Raw genomic sequence first — 15,932 nt, 5'->3', positions numbered from 1 at the left:
AGAGGTCCAAACAGCTCCCACCTGCCCACTATAGTGACTTTCTATTGCACCTTATAGCAGCCCCTCTGGCATTTGTCAGAACCCACAGATTGCCAGTCCAGGCCTGCCCCAAGGTCCCGGTCTCGGCTCATTCTTCTGACTATAACAACCGCCTTTCTCTTTGGGAGGAGCCCTCTGCCACTCAGATGCCACCAGGTCTTAAAGCGAGAGAACCAAGGGGACAGTTCTGGGTAGACAAGGGAACCGTAACGTATACAGGAAGAACAGGGAGTGTAGTCGAAAGTCAGGCTGAGGTCCATACCAATCAGGCAGTGCAGTACAGGATCAGGAACCAGGAGCCTTCTCAGGACACAGGCCTGGGTCAAACCAAACTAACAGAGTACAAGGTCAGGATCCGAGAGAATTGTCAGGAACAAGCGAAGATCAGCAAAGGCAGTGAACAAACAGTAGTTAGGGACAGGCAGGGGTCAAAACACAGTGATCAGACTTGAATCATACCCAGGAACTATCAGGAAATAGACCTAGGCATTAACTGTGGGCCCTTAAAATATTAAAATTTCACTCCAAGCGCAATGACATCAGATGCAGCGTGCAGAATAAAACAGACGATCATGTGCGGCGCACGCCGATTTCAGATTCAGCACACAGGAGAGAAGGAGGCAGGCATCCCTGCTGCCTCCCAGGTATTATTGCAACTAAATTGTGCAGAACTATAAGTTCCATGCAGATGCTGCCACTTTGACTTAATTGGAAAATGCCACTATAAATAAATGGGAAAACTGGGTAGCAAACTGGAACATGAGGTTAAATGTTAGATAATGCAAGATTGTGCACTGAAATAGCATACATTTGAGTTATACCCTAAATCAGTGATCCCCAACCAGTGGCTCTTAAGCTACATGTTGTCCACCAAACCCTTGGATGTTGCTCTCAGTGGTCTCAAAGCAGGTGCTTATTTTTGAATTCCAAGCTTTAAGACAAGTTTTTTGTTGCATAAAAACCAGGTATACTGCCAACAGAACCTCTTGTAGGCTGCCATTCTACATAGGGGCTGCCAAATAGCCAATCACAGACCTTATTTTGCACCACCCAAGAACATTTTTTATGCTTGCGTTGCTCCCCAACACTTTTTACATCAATTGCTCACGGCTAAAAAAAGGTTGGGGACCTCTACCCTAAATGATAGTGTGTTGGGAACCTCCTTACTTGAGAAGTATTTAGGGATTTTTGTGGATAACAAAGTCTGTCTGTGAGAAAAGACTGTCAAGTTTAGAGTTGTTTTCTCTGGAGAAAAGGCACTTGCGAGGGGACATGATTACTTTATGAGCATATAATCAGACATTTTAGACAGATAACGGGGATAGTTTTTCACAGAAACGATCAACAAACTAGAACTCCCTTGCCTTTTAGACTGTTGTATGTTACTTGTACACTGTGATCTATAATGACCAGTGTATGGTAGGATATAGGATATAGAAAATGAATAAAATAATTAATGTTTTTGGGGTATGGGTTCCAGACTTTACCCATTGCTCTGCAGAATATAATAGATCCTAGTGGCTCACAGTGTCCCAGTAAAGTAGAGTGTGCCACCCACTAGGAAACAGACTCTTGCTATAAAATACACTAGATACTAGTGGCTCATAGTGTCCCAATGGAGTAAAATGTGCCACCCACTAGGAAATAGACTTTTGCTATAAAATAGAATATAATCTAGAAAGATATTAGTCTACGTTAGTCTTTGATAGGCTCATGCTTTAAATATGATAGGCTCATGCTTTAAATATGTCACTGTACAGATATCAAAATGAGCAACAGAATGAAAAGTGAAAAACATAGCCACTGCAACCAATTCATTCAATTAAACCTTACAATGTGATTTGGGCCTGCGTCCTTTATCAAGTATACATATCCCCACCTTAAATTTCAGCTCCAAGCTACTTTATGTTTATTTGTATCATATTGTACTTGGTATTTATATTGTGATAGCCCCTGTTTGTTATATTAATGAATTATTTATTAATGCATTGTTCTACAGTACAGTGCTGAGTGCATAAGTAGCACGCATAAATAAAAATATACATACAAGCTCCACTTTCCCTTAATAAAGGGAATAAATACACTGGTTGATAAGGGGGCAGTTGAGATAAAATAGTGTAGTTAAAATAAGCAGTGGGGAGAAATAAATTGGGGAGAAAAAAAGATGAATAAGGTGGAGCTAAACTTGAAGGTATGGACAAATACCCTGGGGAAGAAGGAAGAAGTGGGTATTAAGTCAGTGGGACTGAAATCAGTGTTAGGAGATACATACACTGGGGGAAGTGGAAATAAATAGTAGTAGTGTAGTGTAGTGGATATACTGTGTATACACTAGACAGAAATGGAAATAAATACAGTGTACTTGAAATCCATAAGGGGGAGAAATTGTGGTGGGCAGAAAGGGGGGTTGGGGTAAGAACAGATACTAGTCACAAACCTTAACACTTATCTAAACATACAGTTTCAGCTTCCACTTGTGAAAATATTCTTAATTTTCGCTGATTTCTAGTCTTGTAAGCTAACACATAAACGCATATACAGATAAAAATATATAGATACATATACACACTCACACATACACTTATATATGCATACAAACACTTATATCCAACAATCATTAAGCAGGTATCTGTCTCACTTCATTCTCCCAGCCAGGCCCATCTTTGCATCTTCTTTGCTTTTGATTTGCTTGCTACCTAACCTAGTAGTCCATATAAAGAAGCTTTTTCGGGAGTTCAAGCCACGTCTGGTCAGGGCCCTCCCTACCTCATAAAAAAAAAGTTAAGAAAACATTGCTGTATCAGTATTTCTCTTTTAGTTGCAATAATATTGAGAACATGCACTTTTTGTTATCTGTCCCAAACAGAACTTAACAAAGGCCAGGCTGAAGAGTTAAAGACTGGATCACTGACGGATAAAAATAGTATTGATTTGCAAAAAAAAACAAAAAAAGTCAGCAGTTAAAGATAAGTATTCTAAAATGCGTTCTACCTAGATTAGAAGTTCACAAAGCAGTGGTTGTCAGAATTTTAGGGGTTTAAGACATTGTTTAAACCCTCTGGGCAAATTCGCCTGGCCTTAGTGAAATTACGCCAGCGACTGTTAGCAAATCGGTGTCACTCTGGTGAATTTTCGCCAGCATTAGTCACTGCGCCCTTTAGTAAATTTGCTCCTCTGTCTCTACATGCACAAGGAAATATAAATATTCTCAATAACTGTTACCATTCTTTGCAGTCACTGCATTAATCTCTTAATGCCCAGAGGGAAGGGCAGTCCTTCAAGCCATGGTTCCCCAGAGGTTTCCTCAACAGGAGTAATTTCTTCTTCGGAGTGCTGAATGTGTTAGTTGTGTTTATGCAGAAATATTGGAAATGTAAAATTTAGGGCAACCTCTGGACTCACAAAGAGTGGATGAGTGAAAGAGTCATCCACTCTTTGTGAGTCCAGAGGTTGCCCTAAATTTTACATTTCCAATATTTCTGCATAAACATGACTTAATTTGCAATTTAATACTAACAGCAGGTTCGGGTGTAGCCTCTTCTCAACTACATCAAAAGAGCTTCAACACAGGTATGGTATCCATATCCGGAACGCGTTATGAAGAAAAGTTCCATATTATGGGAAGGCCATATAATCAAATCAGTCAAAATTTGAAAACGTTTCCTTTTTCTCTGCAATGAAAAAACAGTACCTGGTACTTGATCCCAGGTAAGTCAGACATAGACCCATTCATTTAGAAATCTGGTAGTGTATGGCCAGCTTAACTTTTTGATCAGCATGAATTTGACTAAATATAGCGAAATACTAGAAACGTGAATTGTCCTATAGTATTATATCAAAGTTGCTGAGGCTGAATGTGTACCATTACTCAAAAAAGGACTTTAAAGGAGAAATAAACCCCCCTAAGGTTAAAAGTCCCCACTGGCCCCCCTCCCTGCCTCCCCTTGCTAAGTGTTACCCCAGAATTGTGTCCCCTGTAGGATTACTGACTGCAAATGCAGAGTCAGCGCAGCGGAGCTCATGGGCGCCATCTTCTGGTGCTTCGGTATTCTTCAGGTCTTCTTTCTTCCCTTCTGCAATTTCTGTCACTTCCGGCAAATGTGCAGTTGTCGCAAGCCGAAATATTGCTCAAACTGTGCATGCACCAATACGGCACCCACTTTAGGTTCCTGCCACATGTGGAACATTAAAGTGCTCTCTGGGAGAATTGCACTGTCCTAAACACTTTTAAAGGAGAACTTACCCTCTGTTACCATTGCAAGCATTTGAGCCTTGTATTTCCTAAACAGCGCCCAAATCATGTCACTGTTTCAAAAGACAAGAGCAGTAACATGCTCACAACGTGTTAGCTGTTGTCATTGTCTGCTCCTCAACCAAGGGATTGATTGGGACGTGGGGGTTTACCCAGCAGTAAATCTGATGAAACACATTAGAAAGTAAAACTACTGTGGATAATAGAACCTACAATCTGTTGCACATAGAAAAATATTCCCACAGATTTTAGATGCTATGGTATGTGGAACTAAGCACTACTTCCCAAGAGCACTTCTTTGGTCAAAATGCAACATGTGCTGTACCCTAAAGCGAGATTAGTACAAAGTTGCAATTCAGATGGCAACCACATGGTTTCACTATTGTGCTTTATTATATTATTGTAGTTTTTCACCAACATCCAAAGGGAAATTGAAAAGATTGTGTCAAAAAGCCAAGTATTGTAGCTCCTTCTTTATTAACATATTATAATAAAAACACATATTTATAAGCTCCAACATATTTCACTGCACTTGTATTAAAGGGGTTGTTCACCTTCCAAACACTTTGTTCAGTTCAAATTTGGTTCAGTGGCAGAGCACTCAACTAATGTATTCTTTGAGGTTTTACACTACCCTCAATATTGGGTGGTGCAGGAGATAAACAAGCTTTAAATTAAAACAATTATCAAAATGTGTCGCTCAATCTGCACACGGTAACTTTACTTCATATGAATAATTTAATTTATTTAATTTGAGATCATCCAGTTCATTAGTCAATTACTTAACATGAATAAATACATCTTTCCAAAAAATTCATCAATTAACTTAACATTCTTCATCAGCTGATCAATAAATAGGTAATACGTTATAAAGTGCAAATATTCGCATTCTAATCACAGTTAATCAGCCTGTAGTACAAATTCATGTTCGATTCATGTAGGGTTAAATTGGTAAAAAAATCATTCAAGTTCATTTTGAGTTGACAAAATGGCTTCTAGTTAACATATCCTTCACTGAGGGAGCTCTTCTAGCTGTCATAGTGTCTAGAGATCACTGCCTCCTTCAAGCTAATGGGAATTCAAGGGTTTAGTTCTCATTTAAGATCACAATAACATTTGATATTATGGTTGTTCAATAAATCATCCATGCCATCCATGATTAATAAAATCTGCCCTTCCATATGTAACCTATCACCCTGGTTTCCTAAAAATGGTGACAATAATAAAACAATATATATATGCTCTTATATAGATCTATAAAAAGGTTTATTGTAAGGATATGAAAAAAAAATCAACTCTCCAAACTCTCACCTGTCATCCACAATCATCTAGTATTCATTTTAAACCTATAAGGGCAGAGACACATGCAAAGATTCGGGAATATAATATTTAGTCTGCCGGCGACAAATCGCCTCTTCTTCGGGCAACAAATCTCCCCGAAAAGCCATCCCGCTGGCTATAATCTAAATCATCAGCGGGATGGCACTCGGAACGCTTCGTTTTCCGAAGCCGCCCAAAGTTTCATGAGCATCCTGCTCGGCGATTTCGATTCTAGCCAACGGGAAGGATTTTCAGGTAGACTAGTTGCCTGAAGGAGAGGCAATTTGTCTCCGGGCAACTAGATCTCCCCGAATCTTAGCATGTGCCCTCACCCTAAATGTTTTAAATATACATAATGCTACCTGTTTACATAAGGTTAGATAGAGATATATTATTTTTAATACAAAAAATTCTCAAGAAATTTGGCTGTGAGTAGGGTTGCCACCTGGCCGGTATTTTACCAGCCTGGTCGGTAAAAATTATGGTTGATCCCAATGTTATTAATAGGGAAAAAAGATAAATATATAGGAAGGCAGGTATATTTTCCAGAAAAAGTGGCAACCGACTTGTGAGATCTGAAAACATCTTAAACCATTTTAAATGGATGTCAGTGCTCTAGTCACCTACAGCAGAAAGTAAGATTTTGGGCACCCTTTGCAAAGTCCCTAACCCTAATTACCCCATTACGCCTTTATAGTCATTAGGATTTGTCACCTGTTGACAATTGCAGAGCTTAATAAATCTCTGACCATTTTATGGTGTGCCCTAGGCTAGCCCCTCCCGATTGCCCCCCATCACAATGAGGTGTGGGGGGAAGTGGGTTGATGAGAAAAGGGGTGACAAGCAGAAGCGGCAAATCAGTGTGCAATGGTGAAGAGCGAGGCCTCCCACTTGTCACCGTTGTGCATAACTGATCTAGGGGTAGTGCCTATTCTGCTTACCCCTAGTTCCAGTCCTGAAGCTTAACTGATGCATGGGAAAGTCAAGACAAGTTATGGAAGACCAATAATACTTTCAGAGACAACTGCTCATATGCTGGCCAGAACAGCAACAGCAAACCCTTATATGACTGCAAAAGAATCGCAGGCAGGTTTGGCTGACACAGTAGTGGTTTTGTACTGTTCCACAGTGTAGCTTAGCTTGCACAAACATGATCTGCATGGAACAGACATCAGGAGGAAGCCTTACCTGCAGCCTCATCACAAACATCATTAAAAAAATTGTGGGTTGATCTTACACATGCAAGACAGCCCAAGAAGATCTTGGAAATGAAGAGTGGGCAAAAAATCCTTACAACAAGAGCTGAAAGACACTAATCAAGCTGTGATTTGTGCCAAAGGCGGTGTTACTAAATTCTGACATAGTATCCATAGTTTTGCACATGCCACAATTGCTATATTTTTGTTCCTCTGTTTTATGTTATAATGCCACTGTAACTATATTTCATAAACTAATTTATGAATAGGTTACAGACTTGTGGAAATATGCAGTTGCTGGTAACAATAGGTAATTGTATGCCTGTATTTGCTTAACACACGACTAAAGCTATACAGTAAAAGTCTATTGAAATATTCTGCTGAGTAATGAAGTCAAATTTATTTAACATACATGCTTCATGACACCTGTTGCTAGAAAAAGTATTATTGATGCAAAATTCAACTTGTCATACACATGCAAACAATACCGTTAATGAAAAGCTTGCACTGTTAGGGGAAGGGCTGCCAAATTCATAGTCTTACTGAGCCTTAGTTAGGTTTGTTCTTGTCAAGATGGGAGGTACAGTAATTTAGGTATGATGATTGAAGATTAATCACCAAGTGGTACCCACATACTTAAACAGACCTAGCTATACACTTAAGCCTCACCAGGAAGATTTTATATGTTTATAATATTTTATGTGTGAATATCAATGTCAAATGTTAATGTCAAAGAGACAGGTAAAAGGACACATGCTGGGACAGGGAGTTGCCAAAACAGTTATCTGATAACACTGCAGTCTCTGGACAGACCCAGAAAGAGCCAGAGGCATCAGGGTATTCAAGATAAACAGTTGGCCCTGAGGTGGTGATACAGTATGTGACTTAACAGTTTCATCATAATGTGTAAATGAAGGATAACTATTTTTGGGGGAGTTGGTTAGGACTGCATTTTGTGATGCAAGAACTGTTTATGGGTGGGGATCCTTTAAAAGATGAGGATGATAAATACAAGGAAGACCAGTATCTTTTGGCAATCATGGACTTAACAGTTTCGTCATAATGTGTAAATAAAGGCTAACTACAAGTTCTTGTAATAGTATGCAAAGAGCCTGTCGTAAAAACAGGTTGTGAGATCAAGCGATTACAGGATCTCAAAAGCCCTCCTTTACATATGGTGCAGGAAAGTTATGTCATCTAGCAATCTAATGAAATCTCACCCTGGTAGTCTAGTGGGGGGACAGCAGGGATGCCTGCCGCCCCCTCGGCGGTTATGCCAGCCGCACCGAGCTGCTGCTCCTCTGCAGGCGCCATTAGGTTCCATTAGGGGCGCGCGCGCACCGCGTCCTGATTTGTAGCGCATGCGCGCTGACTTGATGACGTCTCTGATTGACTTCCTGGTTTGACCCTTGTCTGCCTGACTACGTTTATTCTCTGCCTGCCCCGACCCGGCCTGATCTGACTACTCTATTGCCTAACGCCTTGTACTACGACCTTCTGTCCAAAGACTTTGCTCTACAGTCATGCCCCTCTGCCTATCCAGAACCCTCATCTTGCACCTCTCGTTTAAGTCCAGGTGGCATCCAAGTAAGCCGAGGGCTCCTCCCCAGGCCCAAAGGCGGTCACACTACTGGTGAAGCACGATCCGAGACCAGGGTGCCTGGTGTTTGTTCTGGTGTTGGGTGCCAACCGTTACATTATCACGGGCCCAGATGGACGAAGAAGGTCATGCCGCTGCTCCTTCCACCACTGAAGCGCTACTCACCACACTGTTACAGCGCCTGGAAGAACATGAGCAGAGGCAAGATTACCTGATGCAAGGTTTCCACAATTTGACCCGTTGACTGGATGCTTCTGTCCATTCTCCAGCTGTCACCCCCTTATTGTGGCCCCCATTACTGATTTGACTAAGAAGGGTGCTGACCCCAGCATTTGGCCTCCCGAAGCTGTACAAGCTTTTGACTTCCTCAAAAAGGAATTCAGTTCTGCCCCCATTCTTCGACACCCCGACACTGCAGTTCCTTTTATAGTAGAGGCAGATGCTTCTGAAGTTGGGGCAGGGGCAGTCCTTTCTCAAAGGCACCCAACTACCAACAAAGTGCATCCCTGTGCATTTTTCTCTAAGAAAAATAGATCAACTATGATATTGGAAATAGAGAATTGTTGGCTGTTAAATGGGCCTTTGAGGAATGGCGGCATCTGCTGGAGGGAGCAAAACATGTGATCATGGTCTATACTGATCATAAAAATCTTCTGTACATTGAGTTGGCCAAGCGATTAAATCCAAGGCAGGCTAGATGGGCGCTGTTTTTCACCAGGTTCAATTTCTCTCTAACGTTTAGGCCTGGTTCCAACAATACCAAAGCGGATGCACTCTCTAGAAGCTTCGAGTCCGATTTCTCTGAGTCTAGCGAGTGCATCCCCATCATCCCCAGGGAAGTAATTGTAGCAGCATTAGAATCTGACCTTTCCTCCTTATTGTCCCCTGTTCAATCATCTGCTTCGGTAGATACTCCATAGGAAGGCACCCCAGTATAAGATAGGAGACTCAGTGTGGTTATCCACCAAACATATTAAGTTGAAGGTTCCCTCTCCCAAACTGGGTCCCAGGTTCATAGGTCCATACCCCATCACTGCAATAATTAACCCATCCTCTGTTCGTCTTCAGTTACCTGCTAATTTTAAAATTTCTAATTCTTTTCATGTCTCCCTCTTGAAACCTGCCACTCATGTTCGTCATTTGTCTGTTCCTCCCCCAGTATTGGTTGAAGGTCAGCCTGAATTTGAGATCCAAGAGTTCCTCGATTCCCGCCTCATACGAGGTAAGCTTCAATATCTTACAAAGTGGAAGGGCTTTGGTCCTGAGGAGAACTCTAGGGTCTCAGTAGAAGACATCAAAGCTGACCGCCTCAGGAAGCAATTCCACACCAAATTTCCTGGTAAGCCTGGGGGGTCCAGTGCCCCCCCCTAGAGAGGGGGGTAATGTAATGAAATCTCAACCTGGTAATCTAGTGGGGGGACGGCAGGGACGCCTGCCGCCCCCTTGGCGGGGATGCCCGCCGAGCTGCTGCTCCTCTGCAGGCACCATTAGGTTCCATTAGGGGTGCGCGCGCGCACCGCATCCTGATTTGTAGCGCATGCGAGCTGATGTGATGACGTTCAAGTTCATGAAATTCAAAAAGTATTTAAAGGGACTTTGGTGTATATTCAGTGCCCGTGATAGGATTTATTCCTGGTGCTTCTGAGCTTTAAGCTAATCTGTCTGAACCTGTTTTTGATCCCTGTTGTGACCCCTGCCTGGCTTTTTGACTATTCTGACCTCTGAATCCTGACCCTTGCCTGAATACCAACTTCGATTCTGCTTAACCCCTCTGATTGACTTCCTGGTTTGACCCTTGCCTGCCTGCCTACATTTATTCTCTGCCTGCCCCGACCCGGCCTGATCTGACTACTCTATTGCCTAATGCCTTGTACTACGACCTTCTGTCCATAGACTTTGCTCTACAGTCGTGCCCCTCTGCCTATCCAGAACCCTCATCTTGCACCTCTCGTTTAAGTCCAGGTGGCATCCAAGTAAGCCGAGGGCTCCTCCCGAGGCCCAAAGGCCGTCACACTACTGGTGAAGCATGAGCCTAGACCAGGATGCCTGGTGTTTGTTCTGGTGTTGGGTGCCGACCGTTACAATCAAGAAACAAGAGTCCATCTGAGCTTCTGTTTAGCCAGTTGTCTTGTGGGGGTGAGACTCTAAAAACAGTATAAAAGATGTGTCCAAAGTACAGTCTGGAGTTCTGTTTTGGGGAACAGACCTCTCTGTACAGGGGTCCACCTCTAAACAGGAACTCGTTGTCTCTTTATCATTGATAGTTATTACTTATGTGTGTGGTTATAGGTGTAAGAGGTTTTAGAGCAAATTGTTTGAAATAGTTGTTGTAACCTTTTTCTCCTTGTCACATATCACCACCTCAGGGCCAACTGTTGAATCTTAAATACCCTGATGCCTCTGGCTCTTTCTGTGTCTGTCTTTGTTTATGACTTTTCTTTTGATCCCAGAGACTGCAGTGTTATCAGATAATTGTTTTGGTAACTCCCTGTCCCAGCATGTGTCCTTTTACCTGTCTCTTTGACATTAAAATTGGACATTGATATTCACACATAAAATATTATATACATATAAAATCTTCCTGGTGAGGCTTATTTCTTACACACTCATTTACTGTATATAATTATACACTGATACCTATGCTGACTGTAGATCTTTTATATCCTGAACTTCTTGCACCAGCCTAAAGTTTCAGCTTCTCAATAGCAGCGATGATCCAGGGGGTCACCATCTTGGAATGTGCCTGTGACACTCACATACTCAGTGGGCTCTGAGCAGCTGTTGAGAAGCTAAGCTTAGAGGTCGTTGAATATTATTAAATAGAAAATGAGGTTGGCCTGTAATATTATATGATGCTCCAGGGCAGATTATTAAATTCAAATGCTAGTTGCACTGGTTTCTGTGTTGTAGTAATTATCTGTATTAATTATTAATCCACCTTATATTGTGACATTTACATTCTATGGGGCAAATATACTTGGGACAATTCAGAGTTTTGCACCATTTCACCAGGCAAATTTTCCCTCAGATGAACAATTGTTACTCAAAGTGTTACTCAAATTTGTGCAAACTTTCCTATACATTACCCTTTTCTTCAGAGTCTGTTTTTCCAGGTTATACCTGGCAAATTGATAAGATGAAGATACATCCTCAACAATCAGTGACATCACATCCTGTATGCTAAAAAAAAAAAAAGACAAAACGCTAGCATTTTTTCATATTTTAATGTGGGATAATGTTTAAAAAGTGTAACTGTTAAATGTAACTTTTTAAATTCAACCATTTCATACCACATTTATTTTAGGGCGAGCTCATGTCTAGGACAATAGAGGATCTCTTTGTCTTTATTTTGCTTCCGTGGACATTTTTAATATTAGGTGTCCACTTCCAGCAAGATATATATATGACCTGTATGTACCAGCCATATTTAAATTGATTTAAGCATACTAAGGAAATGTTAGGAAGGTCTCTCTGAGCAGGACACAACAGGAAGGCTACCTATCTGTACAAGGAACTCCTAGAAGGGGCCGGGGTGCTGTCTGCCACTGCAAGAAGCAGAAGAAGTGACTGAGGAATCGAAAAAAAGCAAGGAGGCTGAACAACCCCCCCCCCCCAAAGAACTATTGTAAGTACAGGGGTGACCCCATACTATGATTGTTTTTATTGGTAGGCCACTATGGGGCCCTTTGCAGTGAAGGAAATCTTCTGCGTCAAGGTAGTGCCCAGTGGGCAGGATTTATTATAGATTTGTATTTTGTATACTGAAATGGGCATCTCTATGCTTAAATAAACTACTTTAATGTGAAGAAAGTGTCTGTTGTGGATCCCGTAAGCTTACAATTCCTACTCCTTCAGAATTGGACAACCACAGATTTGACCAGGGCTAATGCTTCTTCCAAAAATATACAACTTTTAGGCCACTGGAGAACTACATACGGTATAACTAATCAATGCTTACTTGTCTACAGTCAAAGAAATCAGAAGTACATATATAATGAGACACTCCTATATACACTGGGTAAGAGAGAGAACAACGGATAAGAACTATAACCGGAGCAGATGAGTCCACTGGCAAGGTAACTGAGGTCTCTGATGGATTCATCTCCCTGCTTTCCTAAAAGGCACAAAGAACATAGGGATTACTAGATATACTTGTAATACATGCTTGGGCTAACCACCTAGTAGCAGCTAAATTAGTTCAGCAGGTTAATATTATAACAGACTAACTTAGAAACATAAAAGATAAGTGGCCAAATCGAAAACTGATATGGTTACAGATTATCCATTGAATTGCATGGCACATAACTGATTTCCAGATGGCCACTGATAGCACAAGAAAAAGAGTTAACTAAGCCGTAAGTGTATTTATATGTTCATGTGGAGGTAAAAGTATCTATCAGCATTGTCCCTTAAAACTAGTGTCCCGGCTTTATCAGCAACTACTTCGGTCTGGCCCCAAACCCTTTCAGATAAGCTCAGGAATGGTGGACCAGCAAAATTACAGGCCTTGCACAAGAGGATTGGGAGGAAGCAATAGACAATGTATATAACGGCCTTATCTCGCTGAAAGATAAGCTAATACAGTATAAAATTATGCACCATGTGTATGTAACCCCCATAAGCCTCAAACAAATAGGCCGAATCCCTCTCGACTCCTGCCCCAGGTGTCAACAACTGGCCACAGACTTCTTCCACTTGATGTGGGAGTGCCATCATATTTTGAACTTCTGGACCCAAGTTGTCTTAGCAGACAACCTTGACTTTTGTCGCTGGGCGACTAATCTCCCCAAATCTGAGCGTGTGTCTCTTCCCTAATGAGGGGAATGTCCCAGCAGGCAATAAAAAAATTCTCAAAGATATTTTCCTCTAGAGAAAAATAAGGTGGGCAGCTTAAATTTTTTTCAGTGGCATATTTTTATATAGTAATATTACATACTGCATATGTAATATCTACTGTTACCATTTAACATTATATATAACACAAATTCTTTCTCTTCATGACATATTAAACCTAAGCCAAAAGTCAAAGATCTGTTTAGGGAACACAGGGATACCCAAACATGCCCATATGGATAGAGACTTTTAAATTTACCAGTCAAATCCACCTTTTCTTAGAGCATAAAATAATTGTCTGACCTATACCTGATATTAAGGTGTGTTTAAGTGAAGTAGCTGAACAGAAAATGATATTGGTTCACTATTTTGGGGTCTCTGTATACCAAATGCTACAGTCATTAGAAGTGGGCTTGTGGGGGACTTTTTGGGCCTCTGTGTACTTAAAAAGCCAGGGCCTATTTTGAATCTCAGTCCAGACCTGTCATTGTCCCATCGCTTGTCTGGGTTTTGTACTATACATGTTATGTATTGGCACACCTAGGACACATGGAACAATCAGTTGCATTTTATAACCATATACTGAATTATATTTCTGATATATTCCACTATATTAGTTAAAATAAAACCATCTTTATATTCATCATCATTTATGTATATAGTAGGGATGCACCGAATCCAGGATTTGGTTAGGGATTCGGAAATGATTCGGCCTTTTTCAGCAGGATTCGGATTCGGCCGAATCCTTCTTCTTGGCCGAACCAAATCCGAATTTGCATATGCAAATTAGTGGTGGGGAGGGAAATGGTGTGACTTTTTGTCACAAAACAAGGGAGTAAAATATATTTTACCCTTCCAACCTCTAATTTGCATATGCAAATTCGGATTTGGTTCGGTATTTGGCCAAATCTTTTGCAAAGGATTCGGGGGTTCGGCCGAATCCAAAGTAGTGGATTCGGTGCATCCCTAATATATAGTGCCAACAAGTTACAAGTTACAGTACTTTACAATAATTTATTTTTATAAAAGGTCTTGAAATAATTACATAAATTGCAGAATAAATATAGGTTAGAGTGTTAGCACAATGAAATGTAACTCACTGGTACCACCCCTATGCCAGTGCAAAGTTGCTGAAAAACTGAACTGATCCATTGTACTACCGTAGGTGCACCACATTGCCATATATTTCTTCTTCCTAGATCCACTCTACAGCCCGGTCCAGGTACAATGAAAAAACAAACTTAAACTTGTGTCCGCAATCAGGATCTAAGAAGATTGCCATGTGGTACACTCATTTGTGCTGCATTCCCAGCAACAACTTATATAAAGTCTACTACATAAGTGATATGAAACAGTGTATACAGAAGGCTTATGCACATGCGGCGTTTTCAATAGTTGCCCAAAGTTGCCTCAGTGATAAGCCTGCGCCCTGCGCTAATGCACACGCGGCGATGTGTTTTCGATATTCACCCAAAGTTGCCTCAGTGAGGCAACTTCGGGCGGCTATTGAAAATGCATCACCGTGTGTGCATTTGCGCAGGCGACTTTTCATTGTAGCCTATGGGGAAAAACGCGGAGGCAGTTCGGGGAGATAGTCGCTCAAAAGACAAGGCGATTAGTCACCAGGCGACCGAATCTCTTCGTGTGGACTAGCCATAAATGGTGGAACAACAATGCCTTTGGAAATGGGTGTTGGTCTGGGCAGTATCTCTCTCTTAAAAAACGCAAGCAGGGGAGGATTAATCTCATGGAACCAATGCTGGGGTCTAGGTTATCTCTCCCCTTTGAAAGCTAATGGTGGCGGAGGACTAAGCCCTATGATGAAAACCAATGCCCAGGTCGGGAGACCTTTTATTTCAGGTAATGCTCTTATGCCGGGAGGCTTTAGCATTTGAAATTATGACCAGAGGTAAATAGTTAGGGACCGCCATATGGGTTTTACCTTGACGTGGTATGGTGGCTTATCAATCTTATGATCATAATTTTGTAACTAAAAAACCCCTGTCTTTGTAAATACATGCATCTGCATAGATTACTGATATGACAGGGGACCAGGGAATGTGCATTGATCAATTTTTCTTCTTTTTCTCTATGTCTGTAGTTAATTTGGCCAGATCAGTAGCACTTCCATTGTATTTTAGTACATTTTTATTAAGCCATGGAGTGCTCCCACAACCTTTCCTTTTTGCGCTTGGTCACTAGTACCCTGGCCTTAAGGGCAGATCCACCTGCTTGGTTGTAAGAGCAGTTCTTTGTTTTTCTGTGCTGTGACGCAACACCTCTATGCTCTCCTAATGATGACTCCCTTTTTACAAATCTATAATCTCTTTGTTCAGGGTTCTGACTCATTGTGAGTTCTGACTCCATGGAGCTCATGTTAAATAAACTTTTGTCTTTTACCTCAAGTGATCTCCATTTCCCAAATTTCTACAACATAGGTTTGTGTCCGGTTCCCATATGGTGTATCTGCATGGCAGAAAGAATCTTCCGTGTTATCAGGAAAGAGGCTTAGAATCAGCAGTTGCTGTGATACATTTAAACACTATTATATGTCTCTGGGGTCCTTGCTTTTGGGGAAAACTAAGAAGATCCCAGCTTGGACCCCTCTGTGGACTTTTATGGGGAGCTCACATAACTACTTACTAATTTACAATTTACAGCGCTGTAACATTATATTCTCCATTTATAATTA

The sequence above is a fragment of the Xenopus laevis genome, chromosome 3L (genome assembly GCF_017654675.1).
Source record: "Xenopus laevis strain J_2021 chromosome 3L, Xenopus_laevis_v10.1, whole genome shotgun sequence".
Lineage (NCBI taxonomy): Eukaryota > Metazoa > Chordata > Amphibia > Anura > Pipidae > Xenopus > Xenopus laevis.
The sequence above is the reverse complement of the archived record's forward strand: the minus strand, read 5'-3'. Positions refer to the sequence as shown.